Genomic DNA, 22,375 nt, shown 5'->3' with positions numbered 1-22,375 from the left:
AACTCACTGCTGAAACTATATCTCTAATATGCTATCGTGAACATCTGGTCACCAGAGAACCTAGGTTGTAATTTGTATCACTGCATTTTCATTCTAAAGAAACTAGTCCCAGCTGAGGTTAATGGACCTGTGAAATCACTACCAGTATAAATGCTGGCTTTAGGGAAATACCTGCTACTTGAAGTCAGGCTAATCCCCATTTATGATACATTAAGACAACTAAAGCTCTAGAATAAATAAGGTCCTATATGGTGAGTTAATTATTTAACTTGAGTTTTTTTGATTATAGGAAAGTTTCTGGATTCCCATTTGCAAACAAAAGCAGCTATATCTGAAAAGGAAACAAAGAGGGAAAATTTATTATGGGAACTGTGTAGAAAGGAGTTAACAGACCTGAGGCTTCTGTTCTTAAAAAAGACCTTCTTGCAAGGTTGGCTCTTGGCTGGTGTTGGATAACTTGGCTGATAAACAGTTTCCTACACTGATATAAAACTTTCCCTAAATGATAAGAATGGCCTAAACTGTTTGTAGAAACAATGTGGTTTATGCTAAACACCTGCCTTCCTTCTGGGAGTCTGGAATTTTGGTATGTGTTAGGCAGAGGGTGCTTACATTGCCACCCCTCAATGAAAACCTGGAGCACTGGTTAATGAGCTCTTTTGGCTGATAACTTCACATAAATCTGTTACTGGAGGAACTGAGCACATCCTGTGAGACTCCATTAGGATTCTTGGAAGTGTGTGCCTGGTTTCTTCCAAACTTCTCCTCATGCACCTTTTCCCTTTGCTGATTTTGTTGTATATCCTTTAACTGTAATACCCCTAACTGTGAATATGATTATATATATTTAATCCTGTGAGCCCTGCTGGTGGGTTGGTCTTGAGAACCCTAAACACAAGGACTACCTCCCGTTTCATACATTTTCATATTCAGAATGTCGTAAGGATTTCTGCAGAGCCGAGGGAAACTTAGCCCCATCCTTTTCTGTAATGGGAGGGGTATTATTATTATCTTTTTATCCTAAGTCCTATGAGTCATCTCAGTCTTTTGTTCTGGATGCCATACTGCTCACATGTTTTGACCTGCTGTACCTCAGTTTTATTCCCCCTGACACTTTGAATCCTTGTCTTCTGCCCTCTAGTTCCCAGTTACCATCTGAGGCTCTCCCCGTCATGTTAACTCACATGGACCCATTTCCCTAGGTTCTTGACCTCGAGTTACTTAATAGCTGCTCAGTCTTGATTTTCAGTGTTCTGCTTGCACACATATACCCAGAATTGCAAGGGAGAATGCTTTCACCTCTTGTTCTTAACCATTGAGGCACTCAGTGTCTTCATCAGCTTATCTGACCTCCATGTAAAGGGAATAAATCAGGCAAAATCCGCTATTAAAGGTCCGTTCTTTCTGTGGACCTATTGCCACTTTCATGCTCCTTACTTATATATATAAAGCTGAAAAGAATTTAAAATCAGTATATGAAAGAGAAGGTTAGATGAGCCGTGCACACGTTTTTATTACTGAGAATACCTACAGAGTTAAAAATTCATATGCAACTCTATTATTCCACTTGGTAACTTAAAAAATGTATAAGGAAATGTCCGAATCTTTCATGGTTTCCTTTGAAAGGTCTATTCTGGAAAAAAAATGTTTTAAAAGAATTCATTCGTTTTAGATTCTGGGTGCTGGAGAATATGGTTTTATTTTTTCTCATATTACACTCTGGGAACCCTTATATTGGAAGAAAGTAAAAAGTACCATTCAAGTGATGTGGATATACTACTAAAACTGAGATTTTTGAAGCAGAAATTCTGCTTCAGTGATTGAAATGTGTCAGATCGTGGGACTATCATAAGGTATATGATATTCTAGGAGTGGGTAGGGAAGAAAAGAACTCATAGCCTGGCATGCAATCTGGTCATAGATGCTAAGAAAATGATCTTGTGCACACTGATTTTATCATATAGACAGGCAAGATTCAGTGCCCAAGAGTGGTGCAGGGCAGTTGTAATTTTGGCAGTAATCAGCATCTGAGGTAAGTTATGCGTGAACCCTCAGATATCTTTTGGCATTTATGTCATTCATTTGTGTGAGACATGCTTCACTGTAAGTTACCATATTTAAAAGATGGTCAGTTTTGCGACAGTTTTCCTGGAGGTGATTCCAAATGATTCTTGACATGATTATCCTCAGAAAAAAAAAAACAGTAAATCAATCATTTCTTCCTTATTTTCTCAAACAGGGATAAAGAAGAAATAACCTTTAGTCGACCCACCAATTACATTTCTCCATTTTCAGTGTTCATTGAGCCATTGGATATAAATGTGAATACAGAGAGGTACATACATGACACTTGCACTTCTCTGTTTAACACCTTAGAGTTTACTTACAGTCCTTCTACCAAGCCTAGAATCAATATTTTTAAGGCAAGAATCATTTTTTTGTATGTAATATAAAAGTTATTTAAAGGTTTAGGGAGAGAGTTGTTAGAATAAAACACATAGATGATGGAGATCTGGAAATACATCTCGACCATTTCCATTAAGTCTTAGAGAAATAATTCTTAGTAAATCTTTTCTCCAGAGTTGCATTTTCTAGGCACATAACCTTGAAGTATTACATGATCTGATTGGGCTTAGTTTTCTGATCATAAGAGAAGAAACCAGTGTTGAGAAACTTACAGTAGAGACAATATCCAGGCATTAGGCAAGTGAAGGCTAATGTGTGTCCGTAGAGGGTATAGGGTATTAGTAGGTGTTCGGGGCAAGACTCCCAGGGTAGTAAGTTGAATAATCTGGCTGAATTTAGAAGTAGAGACCATGGCAGACTCTCAATTCAGTATAAGTTGGGGATGACGGCAATGGGAAAGAAAAGTTGCACTTTATGAGCACACATGGCTACTCACTGAGGAGACTCAAGGAGCAAAGCTGTCATAGCTAGGCTCCCAGATTCCAGTGAAGGATTGTTAATTAATTATGCTGAACTCTAGAGCACAAGGGCATTGATGCTGTTGATATCTGCCTTGTGATAGTCAGGATAGACTAAACAGCTAGAAAATTGAAGCTTTAGTCAGGAAGTCATGGATCATAACCATCAGAAGCTGAGAAACAGAGGACCAGGGGGAGAAGATACCAGGGTGGGAGGGCAGAGATTAAATGCCTATTTTTATTTCCATTTTAAGACAAACTATCCATGATTAGGTGAGGTGAGTGAATTAAATCTCAGAAATTTTAAAAATAGGGATATTTATAAATCTAAAAAATACCCAAATAAATAAAAAGATGAGTTGCTTTTAACCCTCCCAATTATTCTGTGAACTTTATCAAATTTTAAAAATGTATTTTCGATCTGTGTATGAATTTTAGTTACTCTATAATTCAGTGAGTAACATCTAACTGCAAATGATAATTTAAAATGTTTTAAATTCAGATAATTTCCTATTATTGAACCATTCCAACTATTCATTCTGTATAACGTAGAGCAGCTTGTAGTATAACCCTTGGCCCACTGATTAAATGCATAATTTTTCTGCTTGCATTATATAAACTATATATCATAATACCTGGAATAGTGTAGGGACTCAATAAATGATACCTATTTAGTATTACCATTGCTAAAAGTCAAAAAAAATCTGAACAAAGTTTTTGAAAGTGAAGACTTATATATTTTACCAAAGATCAATGTCATGGTTACACTTTTTTTCCTAAGCACCTTGTGTAGTAATTAATCACATTTAGATAGAATGGAGAACTGAGATAAATAATACAGTCATGCATTGGTTAGCAACAAAGATATGTTATGACAACTGCATTGTCAGGCAGTTCCATCATTGTGTAAACATGATAGAGGGTTCTTGCAGAAACCCAGATGCATAGCCTAATACATATCTAGCCTATATGGTATGGCCTATTGCTCCTAGGTTACAAACCTGTACAGTTTGTGACTGTACTCAATATTGTAGGCTACTGTAACACAATGGTATTTGTGTATCTATATATCAAAACATAGGAAAGGTACAGTAAGAATACAGTATTATATATGTAATCATATATTACATATATGCAGTCTGTCCTTGACTGAAACATCATTTGTGGCACATGACTGTAATTAAAAATTAATGTCCTAGGTATATAAACAAACAGATGAGACAGAAATGACATTAGAAGTATACCTCAACGTGGAATAAAAAGACTTTAGAGATTACCTGTAGATATAAACATATTATTTAAATTATTAAAATGACAGGTTTTGGGGCTTTGGGACGAGGGTATAAAAAGGAAAACTTATCAAGAAACATGCCCTCAGGAAGAAAACTGTGTGCCTAAAAGCTAGACGTGAATAGGATTGCCATCTGCAGATGAGCAGGCAAGGCCTCCAGTGTTTGGGAAGACATCACTTCAATATTGTAGTGTGACAGAAGAGACTGAGAACTATTCTAGTCACATTTATGTAGTCACCACTCATGTGATATCTGAGTGAAAGTAACAGCATGACCGCTGATGCTGCAGCTGTGACTGTCACCTGGGCACTCAGCTCTGCAGTCATTCCTTTTAAGACCAAGCTATAGCTCAAAGTAGTCCAATATTCAAATTTGAGGTCACACCAAAACTATAAAATAGATCTTTGATGTAGTTGAAATAATGAGTAGTATATGACAAAATCCTGCAGAATAAAAGAGAAAATGACTCCCCAAACTGTCCTTCATTACTTCATGTGGCTTCAAAGCTACCTTTAAGGAGAAGTGATCTCTTTGAATGAGCAAGGCTTATTAGTCAAACATCATTTTTATCATAGCTACCATTTACTTACACACCTACTGTGTGCCAAGCATCGTTTCAGCCATTTTGTTTCGTTCACCAGGTATACAATAAATTACAAAACAAATCTAGACCCAAAGGTCATGGCTCACAGCCTAGCAGAGGACATAAACTTCAAGCAAGTAACAAATAAATGATTCAAAATTATAATGAAGGCTATAAAGGAAAAGAAGAGGTTACTAAGTTAAATTATAACAGAGATTGAGTGTGTAGGGCACCTGTAGGGAATTTCGTTAAGACGCTTTCAGCTACGAGGAAAAGAAACTCTGAACCAAAGTGGCCTGCGCAATAAAGAAGTTTCTTCTCTCGGTAACTGATGGAGAGCTAGAGCAGGTTTTGCAGCTGGTGGTTTCAGTGGCTCAACCATATTATCAGGCTCCTGGGTTCTTGTTTTGGCTCTGCTGTCCACAGTATCAATTTCCTTTTAAGCCTGAGTCTTTTTATGGTTATAAGAAGTCTCAAAAAAAATTAGATGTTTATTTTTCTCTCACTTAAAGAGTTGCAACTTGGATTTCTTGTCTTCTTGGTCATGTCCAGCAGGAGAGGGAAAGAGGAGTATGCTAGGACTGAGTCCTTCCCTTCGGGCTAATTGGTGCACCGTGGCAGAAAGACTGCTAGTTTTGCATCAAGATCCATGATCCTAAGTTTTCAGTGGGGCACAGAGCCACCTGGAACAAAGATTACATTTCCCAGCTTTCCTAAGAACCAGATGTGCCCTTTTGACTGTTTTGGCAATAGAGGTAAGTGGAAGTGATTTCTGGGCTATATTCTTACAAGGAAGGGGTGTACCCTTCCCTGTCCCTTCGTGCTTCCTGCTGCTGCAATGTGAATATGATCTGAAGATCTACAGCCACATGTGAAGGTAGCAAGGCAATATGGACCCTGAGTGCTTGACAGCTATAACACCATCCCAGCCCCCGGCTGTCTCCTTCCTCACTTCTTTTAAATGAGGGACATAAATGAATTTCTGTTTCATTCAAACCACTAATTAGGAGAGTTTTCTGCCATGTGAAGCTCCAAACTAATATATTTTCCTTAAGTCATTGCCCAGGCAAGGCTGGGTACAGTGGATCACACCTGTAATCTCAGTGCTTTCCGAGGCTGAAGCAGGAGGATCGCTTGAGCCCATGAGTTTGAGGCTGCAGTGAGCTATGATGGCACCTCTGTACACCAACCTGAGCAACAGAGCAAGACCCTATCTCTGAAAACTAAGGTTGTTGGCAGACAGAGGAATGCCACGGCTGACCGACTTCTTCCTGTGAGTATTCTTCCCTGGACTAAGGTTGTAGTTACAGAGTTTCTCAAGTGACAGAGGGTGTGTGAGGGACAGCTGGGCAAAATCCAGGTACAATTGAGAAAAAAGTAGGGAAGGGTTGCTGTGTAACTGGCCTACAGAGTGTGATCACTACAGAGATTATTAGTTAACCAGGCAAAGAGAGAAGAGCTGAACAAGATAGACTGAAAGTATGTGTTGGGTCCCTGAGCAAGAATGAGCTTAGCGGTGGGTATGTTCAAAGAACTGGAAGAAAGTCAGTAGGATCAATGAATGGGGAAAATTGAACAAGATGTGGTCAGATGATGCAGGGCCTTCATTTATCGCCAAGGTAACTGTATATACATGTTTGCCCAGAGCTGTCCTAGTTTAACCATATTTTCCTGGAAAAATTGTAATAGCACTCCCTTTGACTTCAAAAAATGTCCTGGATTGGTTAATAAATTATAGCATTATACCACAAAGATAGTCCATGTTAAGGAATTTGAACTGTATTCTAAACACAGTGGAAGTAGTCTTTTTCCTTATTTTCTATTAGCGGATATCTTACTGTCTCAAACTTTATCATCTAGCTACTCTTTCATTTCTTTCCCTAGGTGAACCTCTAGAAAGTTCTTCCTAAATTGCCCCAAAGGTTATCCAGCCTCAAAAGAAGAGATAAAAGCCTATTTCTGCCTTTTCTGAGTCACATGATGTTCTCTACAAGATTGCTTCTCTCTGCCTGAATTTCTCATCCAGCAATCCAGTTAGGCTGTAAGCAATCTTGCTATGTTGTTATAGACTCTACTCTATGTATTAAATATTCTTGCTTATGGCACTTCTTTTCAAATCTTTTCTAACTTATTTTGACTGATCTTGTAGCCATCCAGTCTACTGAAAATCTGCCGGCTGCTTCGTGATCTTGAGCAAGTTTCTGAACCTTTCCTTGGCCTCTTTTCTTATTTGTAAAATTGAGCTACCATAGACTGAGTGGCTTAAACAACATAAATTAATTTGCCACATTTCTAGAAGTCCAAGATCAGGATGCCTTCGGGACTGGTTTCTAGTGAGGCCTCTCTTCCTGGTTTGTGGAGGGCTGCCTTCTCACTGAATCTTCAGAGGGCCTTTTCTCCATGTGCACTCAGGGAGAGAGAGGCCTCTTAGGTCTCTTCCTTGTTTTATGAGGACACTAGTCATACTGGATTAAGACTCACTCTTGCTGGGCATGGTGGTTCGTGCCTGTAATCCCAGCACTTTGGGAGGCCGAGGCAGGCGGATCACGAGGTCAGGAGTTCGAAACCAGCCACTTCGAGACCAGCCTGGCTAACATGGTGAAACCCCGTCTCAACTAAAAATACAGAAATTAGCTGGGCCTGGTGGCATGTGCCTGTAATCCCAGCTACTCGGGAGGCTGAGGCAGGAGAATTGCTTGAATTTGGGAGGCGGAGGTTGCAGTCAGCTGAGATCACATCACTGCATTCCAGCCTGGGTGACAGAGTGAGACTCTGTCTCAGAAAAAAAAAAAAAAAAGACTCACTTTTGTGACTCAACCTTTACTACCTTTTTATAGGCCATACTCCAAATACAATCACACTGAGGGTTAGAGCTTCAATGTATGAATTTGGGGGGGGTGGGGACACAGTTCAGTTGATAACAGGGTATTAGGGGTAATGAATGAGAAACTGCATGAAAAGCACTTTTAGAGTTTTATATTCTTTATTTCTATATATAAGATATTCATTGGAGAATTAAAATAGCATTTAACTACAAGTGCAGCTACTATTTAACACCTAAAGATGATGAATAAGATGAATATAATTTATAATAAAATAGCAAAATTGCATATATCTTAACTGTTTTTTTTTTTTGTCTGAAAAAAAACTTACAATATGAGTTGGTTGCTTTATTATGCCAGAGTGTAGGGGGATATTACTTTATACAAAATGACTTGGAAGAAAACAATGTCTTTGACACAAGGAATACTAAGTATATTTGAAAGAATAATCTAATACAAACAATAATGTGTGATTATTGTCATTATCTGTCAATTCAGAAAAGAAAAATAACTTAATTTTTAGTGCCTTCACCACAGCTGACACAGTTGTGATCTATTCAATCTCGCTGTTTTATTATAAACTAGATTTATCTTGTACATCGTCTCTAGGTTGTAAATAGTAACTGCACATGAGCAAACAGCTCATGGACACTAACATGCAGAACTAGGTGACACTCCATCATATTTCATCATAACTCCTGATTTTCTTGAAACCTAAGAATTTCACAGAAAAGAACTTGAATCTTGCCCATAATTGTGGTTTATAGACAGTAAGGAGAATGCAGAAGATATTGATGAACGTTATAGCCAGAGAGAACAAGGATCCTGACAGGGCAGAAAATGTCACTTTAAGTGAAGAGGTACTGAGCACAAGACACTACCACCGCTTCCCACCCTGGTCTGAGGAGAAAGCTATGGATATGGAAAGCCTTTTAAAAAATGACAGAAACAGGCCGGCCACGGTGACTCACGCCTGTAATCTCTGCACTTTGGAAGGCCGAGGTGGGCGAATCACCTGAGGTCAGGAGTTCTAGACCAGCCTGGCCAGCATGGTGAAACCCCATCTCTACTAAAAAAACACAAAAATTAGCCGGGTGTGGTGGTGCATGCCTGTAATTCCAGCTACTTGGGAGGCTGAGGCAGGAGAATTGCAGAGGTTGCAGTCAGCCAGGATTGCACTACCGCACTCCAGCCTGGGCGACAAGAGTGAGACTCCGTCTCAAAAAAATAAAAAAAATAAAGACAGAAACAAAACAAACCACCACCACCAAAACATCTTTACTAGTGTGAACCCCAAATATCTGAGATGGTCTCAATTACTTTAGAAAGTTTATTTTGCCAAGGTTGAGGATGCACACCCATGACATAGCCTCAGAAGGTCCTGAGGACATGTGCCCAAGGTGGTCGAGGCACAGCTTGGTTTTATACATTTTAGGGAGACATGACACATCAATCAATATATATATAAGAAGTACATTGGTTCAGTCCAGAAAGGAGGAGACAATTCGAAGCAGGGAGGGTACTTGTAGGTCACAAGTAGGTGAGAGACATGGTTGCATTCTTTGATTTTCTGATAAGCCTTTCCAAAGGAGGCAATCAGATCTGCATCTATCTCAGTGAGCAGAGGGATGACTGAATAGAATGGGAGGCAGGTTTGCCCTGAGCAGTTCCCAGCTTGAATTTTCCCTTTAGCTTAGCAATTTTGGGGTTCCAAGATTTTCCTTTCACACTAGCAATTCAAATAATTCCATTCTGAGAAAAGGACACAGACTCTCCAGTGGAAATAACACTTTCCTGGTTTTCCCGGTATTCCTATGAGAAGCCCTAGTTTCCTAAGGCAAGGAGATGAGTCTGATATGCAGATAGGGAGTGTTTGCTTTGACTTCCCCTGAAGCATTTTACTGGTCATATACTAGAAGTAGTTCTATTTCTGATTTGAAAAGATAACACTTTTCCTGTCTTCCTGAGAGCCAAATGGTTACAGCTAGACTAGGTCCCTAAGTAATGTCCCAAGGTATCAGGAGGACTGGAGCACTATCTTCTAGGTATTTACATAGCAAAAGAGATGAATCCCGAATTTAGGAAATGCCTTTAGATGATAAAAACCAGGATCTGGGTTTATCTAGAAAGACATTTACATTCCCAAAGGTTAGGGTGAGAACCCAGCATTCCTTCCATTCCATTTCTTTCTTTTTCTTTTTTTCCTTTTTCTCTCTCATTCTTTCTTTCTCTCTCTCATTCTTTCTTTCTCTCTCTCTCTCTTTTTTTTTTCCAAGTTCTTCTGTCACCCAAGCAGGAATGCAGTGGCACAAACTTGGCTTACTGCAGCCTCTGCCTCCTGGGCTCAAGCAATCTTGTCATCTCAGCCTCCCAAATATCTAGGACTACAGGCATGTGGCACCGCACGTGGCTTATTTTTTAATTTTTTTGTAGATACGATGTCTCACTCTATTACCCAGACTGGTCTCGAAACTCCTGGGCTCAAGCGATCCTCCCACCTCAGCCACCCAAAGTGCTGGGATTATGGGCCTGAGCCACCATGCCCAGCCTCCATCCTATTTCTAAGGAACAAATATTTTGGTTTTGTTCTTCTCTCTCCTCTTAGGAAACGAGTAGCAGGCCATCTCTCTTAAGCATGTAAAAGAAGAAAATTTGTTGTTCTCTTTTTCTTATCTGGGGAGTGTCTGGCCACTCATGAAGGAGATGTTTCCAGCTGCTTTCATCCCTTTGTTCCAAGGTAAGTTTTGGGGAAATGGTCCAATAATTTTATTATTTACTGTAAGCTAATTAATAACAAAGCTGTCTTGGATTTAGAATACCCATGTGCACATTCAAGATGAATTAACCAAAATAAATATTAAGAACCCAACATCGCCGCTATTCTGCCTTGCCAAGAATGGCACTTAAAGTGTTTTCCTACTTCATGGTGACAGTAGTGAATACAGATGACTAAATCTAGAGGCAGATGTGGCCAGGGCCATAGGGTACAGGCGCAGACATAGAGAGAAGATGACCAAAAGGCACCAGAGCAAGAGGGCATCCATGCCACTCTATGGGAGATCTAAGCCACAGGATGAGTGTACCATGAACTAGAGTGTCCCAGACTGGTTCTATAGTATATGGGCTAACAGAGCTTTCAGAGAGAGAATTGCTGACAGTGTTTAAATTATTCTGGGGTATCTAGAAGGATGTAAGAAATGGGATGGAGGAGGCCCATTACTATGCAGATGAGAGCTATTGTTAGGAACTAGCTCTTAGAGGTAATAAACTTACCAGTAATCTATACAGATGAAACCTAGGGGACCTCTTTGCTGGTTCCTTCTAGCTGAAAACTATTTACATTTTTATACCAAGGATATGAAGAAAGAAAAAGAGGTAAGATGGTGAAGAAAAATCTCAGAAGGAAAGGTTCAGAAGAGGAAGCTGAATGAATGAGGTAACTGCTAGAATAGCTGGTTTTTACACCTATAGCTTGACAAATAAATGCACTAAACTGAAGTTCTATATAAAGCTCAACAGCTTTGTGGCACAATGAAAAAGAGTAGGTACAATCAAAGCATATAAATTCTTCATATAAACTTACAGAATATCTGTATGGAATGCTTATTTAGAGTCCAGAGAAATACTCCCAGGTAAGAGGTAGTAGAGATAGATGCTTACTTTGTCATTTGTTGTATGCTATCATTAATCTTTTAAAGTGAAGGTTTGGCTTCTTCATATGTTTACCATTTTGTGAGTCATTTTGCTGCCTGCACTCATAATGCATTTTGAGATGTTGACTCAGCTCTGCTATTTTAAGTAGAGCTATTTAGTAGAGACTTCCAAAGAAGAATTATCTGTTAGGGAATGTCATTATTGCCTAAGTAAAAGTAAAATATTTAATGATCGCAAATGATTGAAGGTAACTTTTTAGATAATGTAGTATTAGAATCTAAATGGCCATTTTTATTTGTAGTCTACATTCAGCCCACGCAATGCTTTTGTTCACTCACTGTGTTACGAGAATTAAATAAGATAATACACTTTAGATTTAGAAACATATATATATGCTAATAGAATTATTATTCATAAGTGCAATAGTATTAGACTGGGCAAAACAAAAACTAACCATTTTTCAATTAAGCCAACCATGTTAAAGAGTAGGAGTCTGTTGTGTAGGCCACGAAACACTGGTACAACGTTTCCATTGAATTTTTTCTTTAGATCTGATTTAGGGTCATTATGCTAAAGGGATTTTGTCTCTATAAAAGATTGCTGTGATGAAGACTTGTTCACCATCTGTTGTATTGCTGCCTAACACAAAGACTCTTGGTAATAAAGAAGAGAAGCTGTTAAAAGAAAGTTGAACAAGAGCAGGCAAAATCTCTACAACTTTTGGAAGGATTCAAATAGAGCCTTGTACTGGAAACTCTAGTAGATACTCTATTCAAAAACTTGCTTTGGAAGATACCGGAAGGACTGATGCCAGTCCACCTACTTCTGAAATTCACATGCTAACAAATTAACTGTAGAAACAAAACAGAAAACCCTGAACTCCAGCACACTGAGCTTGCTGACCATGGATGGTGCCCAGACACATCCAATGAAAAGATTCCTTGCTGTCTCTGATTTATCTTGGAGTGAGTTATTTGAGGACCTTGTGGAATTATTAAAGTACCATCAGACAGTTTTAGATCTAACATGCTATAAATAAGTCTCTTAAGCAGCAACCCTATCTGGTGAGCTCAAATAATCAATTATAGTTTTGTTAAAAATCTTTTTAATATCTGACTTTGCTAAAAACGGGGTAGTTGATTCATTACTGAAGATATTAATGCAGATTTCAATACTCATTATTCATGAGGAACATTCTAAATCAAGCGTATACAATTCTTTGGTTCCTAAATTTTTCTAAAAATTATTTCAGTGGTCAGTATGTATTATCCAGTGGAAAATGGGGTATATTAATGATATTAATAGAACTTAACCATGAGTGAAGATTTTGAAATGGGCCGGGTGCAGTGGCTTACGCCTGTAATCCCAGCACTTTGAGAGGCCAAGGCAGGCACATCGCGAGTTCAGGGGATCGAGGCCATCCTGGCCAACACGGTGAAACCCCGTCTCTACTAAAAATATAAAAATTAGCTGGGCATGGTTGTGCGTGCCTGTAATCCCAGCTACTTGGGAGGCTGAGACAGGAGAATTGCTTGAACCAGGGAGTCAGAGGTTGCAGTGAGCCGAGATAGCGCCATTGCACTCCAGCCTGGTGACAGAGCGAGACTCCATCTCAAAAAAAAAAAAAAAAAAAAAAAATTGGAATATTAACTATGATGGACCTCTGTCATTCATGTCTATTATTTGTGGAAGATGTTTTTCTCAATGCTTTCTCCATGTGGTGATAGTTTCCCACATTGTGCACTGTGCCTCCCCAACACAGAATTGAAAAAACTACATCTCCCAGCACAACTTGCTGTTAAGAGTACAAACATGTGACAGAGTTCACCAATCAGATACAGCTTAATGAGCCCTTGATTTGATCAACTGCTTGGCAAAATAGTGCCATGACATCCATATTTGCAAGCATGGGTGTTTCTGAGTTTAAGGGTAAGTGAAGTGCTTCTGGAATCACAGCAGAAGCAGCATAGTTTGGGTGGTCATTGGTGGCAATGGTTCTTTCTAGATTATGGTAGAAGCAGCGTAAGTTTAAAGTCAGATGAGTTAGCCTCTCCCCCAACAGGCAATTTCTATTATTTGGTCTTGGGAGCAGTTCTAGGTCAACCTAGGTTTGCCCCACCTGTACTTTCAGTGATTGGACAACTTCCTAATATCTCTTAATAAATCCCTTTCTGCTTAAACAGGCATGGATTCTAATCTCTATAACCAGTAACATTCACTGGCAAAGTATACACTGTCAGGCCTCTGAGCCCAAGCTAAGCTATCATATCCCCTGTCACCTGCACGTACGCATCCAGATGGCCGGTTCCTGCCTTAACTGATGACATTCCACCACAAAAGAAGTGAAAATGGCCTGTTCCTGCCTTAACTGATGATATTACCTTGTGAAATTCCTTCTCCTGGCTCATCGTGGCTTAAAAGCTCCCCCGCTGAGCACCTTGTGACACCCCCCCAACCCCTGCCCGCCAGAGAACAACCCCCCTTTTCCCTTTACCTACCCAAATCTTATAAAACGGCCCCACCCCTATCTCCCTTCACTCTTTTCGGACTCAGCCCGCCTGCACCCAGGTGAAATAAACAGCCTTGTTGCTCACACAAAGCCTGTCAGGTGGTCTCTTCACATGGATGCACGTGAAATTTGGTGCCGTGACTCGGATCGGGGGACCTCCCTTGGGAGACCAATCCCCTGTCCTCCTGTTCTTTGCTCTGTGAGAAAGATCCACCTACGACCTCGGATCCTCAGACCGACCAGCCCAAGGAACATCTCACCAATTTTAAATCCGGTAAGCAGCCTCTTTTTACTCTCTTCTCCAGCCTCTCTCACTATCCCTCAACCTCTTTCTCCTTTCAATCTTGGCGCCACACTTCAATCTCTCCCTTCTCTTAATTTCAATTCTTTTTCTTTTCTGGTAGAGACAAAGGAGACGCATTTTATCCGTGGACCCAAAAACTCCGGCACTGGTCACAGACTCGGGAAGACAGTCTTCCCTTGGTGTTTAATCACGCAGGGATGCCTGACTGATTATTCACCCACATTTCAGAGGTGTCTGACCATGTGGGGACGCCTGCCTTGGTCCTTCACCCTTAGCGGCAAGTACCGCTTTTCTGGGGGGCAAGAACCCTCCGACCCCTTCTCTCCCTGTTTCTACCCCTTCTCCACTTTTCTAGGGGGCAAGAACCCCCCAGCCCCTTCTCTCCATGTCTCTACCCCTTCTCCACTTTCCTGGGGGGCAAACACTCCCCACCCCTTCTCTCCATGTCTCTACCCTCTCTTTTCTCTGGACTTGCCTCCTTCACTATAGGCAACCTTCCACCTTCCATTCCTCCTTCTCCCTTAGCCTGTGTTGTCAAAGACTTAATACCTCTTCAACTCACACCTGAACTAAAACCTAAACACCTTATTTCCTTCTTCAATGCCACTTGACCCCAATACAAACTCGACAGTGGTTCCAAATAGCCAGAACACGTTCGATTTTTCCATCCTACAAGATCTAAATAATTCTTGTCATAAAATGGGCAAACGGTCTGAGGTGCGTGATGTCCAGGCATTCTTTTACACATCAGCCCCTCCCTAGTCTCTGTTTCCAATGCAGCTCATCCCAAATCTTCCTTCTTTCCCTCCTGCCTGTCCTCTCGTCCCAACCCCAAGCATCACTGAGTCTTTCCTCTTTCCAATCTTCCTTTTCTACAGACCCATTTGACCGCTCCCCTCCTCCCCAGGCTGCTCCTTGACAGGCCGAGCTAGGTCAGAGCCACCGCTCCCCTACCCTATAATCCTTTTATCACATCCCCTCCTCACACCTGGTCCGACTTACAGTTTCATTCCACGACTAGCCCTCCCCCACCTGCCCAGCAATTTCCTCTTAAAAAGGTGGCTAGAGTTAAAGGCATAGTCAAGGTTAATGCTCCTTTTTCTTAATCCCAAATCAGATAGCTTTTAGGCTCTTTTTCATCAAATAAAAAATGCAGCCCAGTTCATGGCTCATTTGGCAGCAGTGCTGAGACAGCCCTAGACCCTAAAAGTTCAAAAGGCCATCTTATTCTCAGTATATATTTTATTACCCAGTCCACTCCCAACATTAAATAAAACTCCAAAAATTAAATTCCAGCCCTCAAACCCCACAACAGGACTTAATTAACCTCACCCTCAAGGTGTACAACAATAAACTAGAGGCAGCCAAGTAGCAATGTATTTCTGAGTTGCAATTCCTTGCCTCCACTGTGAGACAAACCCCAGCCACATCTCCAGCACACAAGAACTCCAAACGCCTGAACCGCAGCTGCCAGGGGTTCCTCCAGAACCTCCTCCCCCAGGAGCTTGCTACAAGTGCTGGAAATCTGGCCACTGAGCCAAGGAATGCCCACAGCCCAGGATTCCTCCGAAGCCATGTCCCATCTGTGCAGGACCCCACTGAAAATTGGACTGTTCAACTCACCCGGCAGCCACTCCCAGAGCCCCTGGAACTCTGGCCCAAGGCTCTCTGACTAACTCCTTCCCCAATCTTCTCAGCTTACCAACTGAAGATTGATGCTGCCTGATCACCTTGGAAGCCCCCTAGACTATCACAGATGCCGATCTTTAGGTAACTCTCACAGTGGAGGGTAAGTCTGTCCCCTTCTTAATCAATACAGAGGCTACCCACTCCATATTACCTTCAAGGGCCTGTTTCCCTTGCCTCCATAACTGTTGTTGGTATTGATGGCCAGGCTTCTAAACCTGTTAAAACTCCCCAACTCTGGTGCCAACTTAGACAATACTCTTTTAAGCACTCCTTTTAGTTATCCCCACCTGCCCAGTTCCCTTATTAGGCCGAGATATTTTAACTAAATTATCTGCTTCCCTGACTATTCCTGGGCTACAGCCACACCTCATTGCCACCTTTTCCCCCAGTTCAAAGCCTCCTTCACATCCTCCCCTTGTATCTCCCCACCTTAGCCCACAAGTATAGGACACCTCTACTCCCTCCTTGGCGACCGATCATGCACCCCTTACCATCTCATTAAAACCTAATCACCCTTACCTCGCTCAACGCCAATATCCCATCCCACAGCACACTTTAAAAGGATTAAACCTGTTATCACTCACCTGCTACAGCATGGCCTTTTAAAGCCTATAAACTCTCCTTACAATTCCCCCATTTTACCTGTCCTAAAACCAGACAAGCCTTACAGGTTAGTTCAGGATCTGCGCCTTACCAACCAAATTGTTTTGCCTATCCACCCCATGGTGCCAACCCCATATACTCTCCTATCCTCAATACCTCCCTCCACAATCCATTATTTTGTTCTAGATCTCAAACATGCTTTCTTTACTATTCCTTTGCACCCTTCATCCCACCCTCTCTTCGCTTTCACTTGGACTGACCCTGACACCCATTAGGCTCAGCAAATTACCTGGGCTGTACTGCCTCAAGACTTCACAGACAGCCCCCATTACTTCAGTCAAGCCCCAATATTTTCCTCATCTGTTACCTATCTCGACATAATCTCATAAAAACACATGTGCTGTCCCTGCCGATCGTGTCTGACTCATCTCCCAAACCCCAATCCCTTCTACAAAACAACAACTCCTTTCCTTCCTAGGGATGGTTAGTGTGGTCAGAATTCTTACACAAGAGCCAGGACCACGCTCTGTAGCCTTTCTGTCCAAACAACTTGACCTTACTGTTTTAGCCTAGCCCTCATGAATGCGTGCAGTGGCTGCCGCTGCCTTAATACTTTTAGAGGCCCTTAAAATCACAAATTATGCTCAACTCACTCTCTACAGTTCTCATAACTTCCAAAATCTATTTTCTTCCTCACACCTGATGCGTATCCTTTCTGCTCCCTGGCTCCTTCAGCTGTACTCACTCTTTGTTGAGTCTCCCACAATTACCATTGTTCCTGGCCCAACTTCAATCCGGCCTCCCACATTATTCTGGATACCACACCTGGCCCTCATGACTGTATCGCTCTGATCCACCTGACATTCACCCCATTTCCCCATATTTCCTCCTTCCCTATTCCTCACCCTGAGCACATTTGGTTTATTGATAGTTCCACCAGGCCTAATCACCACACACCAGCAAAGGCAGGCTATGCTATAATGCAAGCCACCAGCCCGCTTTTTAGAACCTCTCATTTCCTTTCCATTGTGGGAATCTGTCCCCAAGGAAATAACTTCTCAGTGTTCCATCTGCTATTCTACTACTCCTCAGGGATTATTCAGGCCCCCTCCCTTCCCTACACATCAAGCTCGAGGATTTGCTCACCCACCCCCTACCCAGGACTGGCAACTCTTAACTCCCTCTTAAAGTGGATAGATGATCTTTGCTGGCAGGGGACCCTCCAATACTTTCACCCTGATGAAGTTCTATTCTTTACTTTTATACTCACTCTTATTCTCATTCCCATTCTTATGCCACCCTCTACCTCTCCCCAGCTATCTCCACTACACTATCGACCTTACTATTCTCTCCTAGCCATTTCTAATCCTTCCTTAGCTAACAACCGCTGGCTTTGCATTTCCCTTTCTTCCAGCGCCTAGACAGCTGTCCCCACTTACATGCAGACTAGGCAACATCTCCTGTCTCCTACACCTCTGAACTTCCTTTAACAGCCCTCACCTTTACCCTCCTGAAGAACTCATTTACTTTCTAGACAGGTCCAGCAAGACCTCCCCAGACATTTCACATCAGCAAGCTGCCGCCCTCCTCGCACTTACTTAAAAAAACCTTTCTCCTCATATCAACTCTACTCCCCCCATATTAGACCTCTCACAACACAAACTACTATTCCTGTGGCCACTGGAATTCCCCTGGGTAACCTTTCACCTTCTCGATGTTCCTTTACTCTTCATCTCCAAAGCCCTCTTCTTGTTTACTTATACCCAGCCCTGTAAATAACAGTGAAAGGTCGCTCGTAGATACTCAACGTTTTCTCATACACCATGAAAATCGAACCTCCCCCTCTGTGCAGTTACCTCATCAGTCCCCATTACAAACTCTGACGGCTGTGGCCCTAGCTGGATCCCTAGGAGTCTGGGTACAAGACACCCCTTTCAGCACTCCTTCTCATCTTTTTACTTTGCATCTCCAGTTTTGCCTCGCACAAGGTGTCTTCTTCCTCTGTGTATCCTCTACCTACATGTGTCTACCTGCTAATTGGACAGGCACATGCACACTAGTTTTCCTTACTCCCAAAATTCAATTTGCAAATAGGACCGAAGAGCTCCCTGTTCCCCTCATGACACCGACACGACAAAAAAGAGTTATTCCACTAATTCCCTTGCTTGTCAGTTTAAGACTTTCTGCCTTCACTATTGCTCTCGGTACTGGAATAGCAGGCATTTCAACCTCCGTCACGAGCTTCCGTATCCTCTCTAATGACTTCTCTGCTAGCATCACAGACATATCACAAACTTCATCAGTCCTCCAGGCCCAAGTTGACTCTTTAGCTGCAGTTGTCCTCCAAAACCACCGAGGCCTTGACTTACTCACTGCTGAAAAAGGAGGACTCTGTATATTCTTAAATGAAGAGTGTTCTTTTTACCTAAATCAATCTGGCCTGGTGTATGACAACATAAAAAAACTCAAGGATAGAGCCCAAAAGCTTGCCAACCAAGCAGGTAATTACGCTGAACCCCTTTGGACACCCTCTAATTAGATGTCCTAGGTCCTCCCAATTGTTAGTCCTTTAATACCTGTTTTTCTCCTGCTCTTATTCTGTTTAGTTTTTCAATTCATACAAAACCGTATCCAGGCTATCACCAATAATTCTACACAACAAATGTTTCTTCTAACAACCCCACAGTATCACCCCTTAACACAAAATCTTCCTTCAGCTTAATCTCTCGCACTCTAGGTTCCCACACCGCCCCTAATCCCTCTCAAAGCAGCCCTGAGAAACATAGCCCATTATCTCTCCATACCACCCCCCAAAATTTTTGCCGCCTCAACACTTCAACACTATTTTGTTTTATTTTTCTTATTAATATAAGAAGACAGGAATGTCGGGCCTCTGAGCCCAAGCTAAGCCATCATATATCACCTGTGACCTGCACGTACACATCCAGATGGCCGGTTCCTTCCTTAACTGATGACATTCCACCACAAAAGACATGAAAATGGCCTGTTCCTGCCTTAACTGATGACATTACCTTGTGACATTCCTTCTCCTGGCTCATCCTGGCTCAAAAGCTCCCCCACTAAGATCTTGTGACCCCCCCACCCCTGCCCGCCAGAGAACAACCCCCTTTTTTCCTTTACCTACCCAAATCTTATAAAATGGCCCCACCCCTATCTCCCTTCGCTGACTCTCTTTTCGGACTCAGCCGGCCTGCACCCAGGTGAAATAAACAGCCTTGTTGCTCACACAAAGCCTGTTTGGTGGTCTCTTCACACGGACGCGCGTGAAATACACAATATGTTAGATCAGGAATCTGAGTGAAAAATAACTGTTAAACGAGAGCTTTATTTTATTTTATTTTTTAAAAATCTTAGGTTAGTGCAAACCTACTCTAAAAATAACTCCTAATTTTTCTGGAGCTATTTAATTTCTACTCTCTTTTATTCCACAGTCATTCACAAATGCTGACTTTGTATAATACCTATTTAAAAATGATTTTGTGGCCTTAGACTTAACAGTACAAGTCTGTTTTCTGGAATATCAAGCCATTATTGACTTCTGAGACCAAGCTAATGCATCATAAGAACTGTGAACCATGTTCTCTTACGTTCATTAATTCAGTTTACAATATTTAAGCTCAGCTTAGCTACAAAGTGCCAGATAGTGACGAATTTGCAATTATTTGTTTTCAAACACCATTGAGTATAAAAAACTACAATATATAACATAATCATTTGTGGCCATGGTTTTTAATTCATGCTGATCACACATTTCTTTGGGGATAATTTCTAAAATGAACCCAAAATATTATTTCACAGAATGTTAAGCATGGGTCTTTCTCAGTACTTATTCAAGCTTCACAAAGCAGTATTGAATTCAGGTGCCCTACATTTTCTGCTGCTGCACATCTGAAATTTTGTTGCACTATACCTTTGGTGTTATTCTTTGGTACTTCCTTTCTCTCACTAGCCAATCACCAATTCTACCCCTAAATGTATCTTGTATTTATCCACTTTTCTCAGTTTCTACTCCCATTACCCTAGTTCCAGCCATCATCATCTCACTGGGATTACTGCAATAGCTTCCTAACCAGTCATCTGATTCTTTTCTGCCCTAATTCTACACATATCAGGCAAAGTGATCCTCGCTTGCTTTTATTAAAGCCTTGCCATAGCTTCACACTTAACTTAGTGTAAAATCCCATGTACTTACTGTGGTATTGCAGTTTGGGTTCCTCAAGAAGTCTTTGAGAGGTTGATTAGGGCCATGAAAGGCAAAGAGGACAGCTGAAGGAAGTCAGCAGGCAGCACCACTAGCAGCTGGGAGAATAAATGCTTCAGTTCGGTGGGGAAATCTGGGTGGTGCATCACAGGATCACATGTGGCCCAAAACAGTGGGCCCTGCCCACTTCTCAAGCACCTTCCCTCACTCACACTTCAGGCATACTGGCCTTCTGTATGTCAGTTCCTAGGAAACTCAAATCCTTTACTGCCACAGGATCTTTGCACTGTCTGTCCTGTGCCTGGAATGCTCTTCCCCAGCTCTTTATTTGGCTGGCACTCTGTCTCTGAGTCTTCAGGTCTCTGCTTAAATATTGCTTCCTCCAAAAATATGTCCTTGCTTCCTTAATTGTGGGTCAGCACTGTTATTTATTTATTGCAACACTGCATTTACTTCCTACATGTCAATCATTAGTCTTTATCTTTCAAATCATTATTATATGACTTCTTCACAAGGATATAAGGTCCATGAAAAAAGGGAAACCTGTTTTACTGACACTTGTCCTTCTGATGTCTAATATAGTTCTGGCACAGAGTAGGTGCTTGATAAGTCTATATTGAATGAAGTAATAAAAATCTTCACTGTGCTTTTGCATTATGGGAGCTTCATGATCATCCAGTTCAGATAGATCAGGTTGATTATGCATTGGTCATACTGTGGCAATTACATAATTAATACTAATACATAACTAAGATGAATAATGTATCAAAGCAAGCTTAATGTAGTTATTAAAAGGACAGTAATTGTTACAGCAACTGTCTTACTGGAAAAGCACAACATTGTTACCATTAATATAATAATAATAAGTAAATCAAAAACAGGTACCAATGTGTTGCTCAGGGACAAGAATGGAAAAACAACAAAAAAATGGATTACAAAGAAAGTCTAAGTGTGTGGTTATTGGAAAGGGTATCTGGTTGAAGTAAATTTAAATGATAATCACCTTAGAAGGTCACTTCACACAATTATACAAAGCCCATAACATAAATTTCATTAGCAAACTTCGCCAGAAGGTTATTGATGACACAAATCAACACTCCATTAAGACTAAATGTGTCTTGGCCAAGCTGGAAGTTAATTAATAAAGTAGATTATCATGAGATAAAACTGAGCAAGCAAAAAGCCTCAAGACCTTAAAATAAAAAAGTTTCCAGATGTTGTGCGATTATGTTTTCCAATTAAACTACCATTGAACAAAGCTGCCTCTTGCTGACTAAGACCTGATATTATGGCAATTCCTTGCTGTCTCTACACATAGCATATAAAAGAGAAAAATGAGTTAGCAATAATGCGTATGATTCATAACTAACCAATATAGGTCATTTTTACTTGTCATTGTAGTTCCAGGAATTCAAAGGCTTCTCTTTGTCTTTTCATTTTTTTTTACAAGTAATATTTGGGTTTTTTGCTTATCATTGGGAGAAGTGTGGGTAAAAACTTGAATATAATTTCCTTTCAGTATATGAGCCTTTTGAATTCCTTTTGTTTTAAGATGCAGGAATGTAAATCCCGTAAAGACAAAAACTGTGTTGCTTATCATTGTATTCTCAGTTAAGCATAGAAGGTCCTTAATGCATATTTTTTGACTGAATAGTGAATGTCACAGAGATTTGAGAATGGAATTAGATCAGAATTCTTCTATAACAGTGGAGGATAATTTCATTAAAGAATTTTATCTACTTTGTTTATTTTTAGTGCTGCTAATCAACAGAA

The 22,375-nt window shown here is 41.0% G+C and overlaps 1 long non-coding RNA gene across 1 annotated transcript; it reads left to right on the top strand.

Annotated features, from left to right (window-relative positions):
• The first annotated feature begins 4,162 nt into the window (after positions 1-4,162).
• On the top strand, positions 4,163-14,220 carry LOC109026494 (uncharacterized). Its single transcript, XR_002005490.3, has 5 exons — positions 4,163-6,072; positions 6,684-6,840; positions 10,227-10,358; positions 10,976-11,057; positions 11,872-14,220. It is a non-coding gene; the product is annotated as an uncharacterized lncRNA (long non-coding RNA).
• Positions 14,221-22,375: the final 8,155 nt, after the last annotated feature.

The sequence above is a fragment of the Gorilla gorilla genome, chromosome 3 (assembly GCF_029281585.2).
Source record: "Gorilla gorilla gorilla isolate KB3781 chromosome 3, NHGRI_mGorGor1-v2.1_pri, whole genome shotgun sequence".
NCBI lineage: Eukaryota > Metazoa > Chordata > Mammalia > Primates > Hominidae > Gorilla > Gorilla gorilla.
The sequence above is the reverse complement of the archived record's forward strand: the minus strand, read 5'-3'. Positions and strand labels throughout refer to the sequence as shown.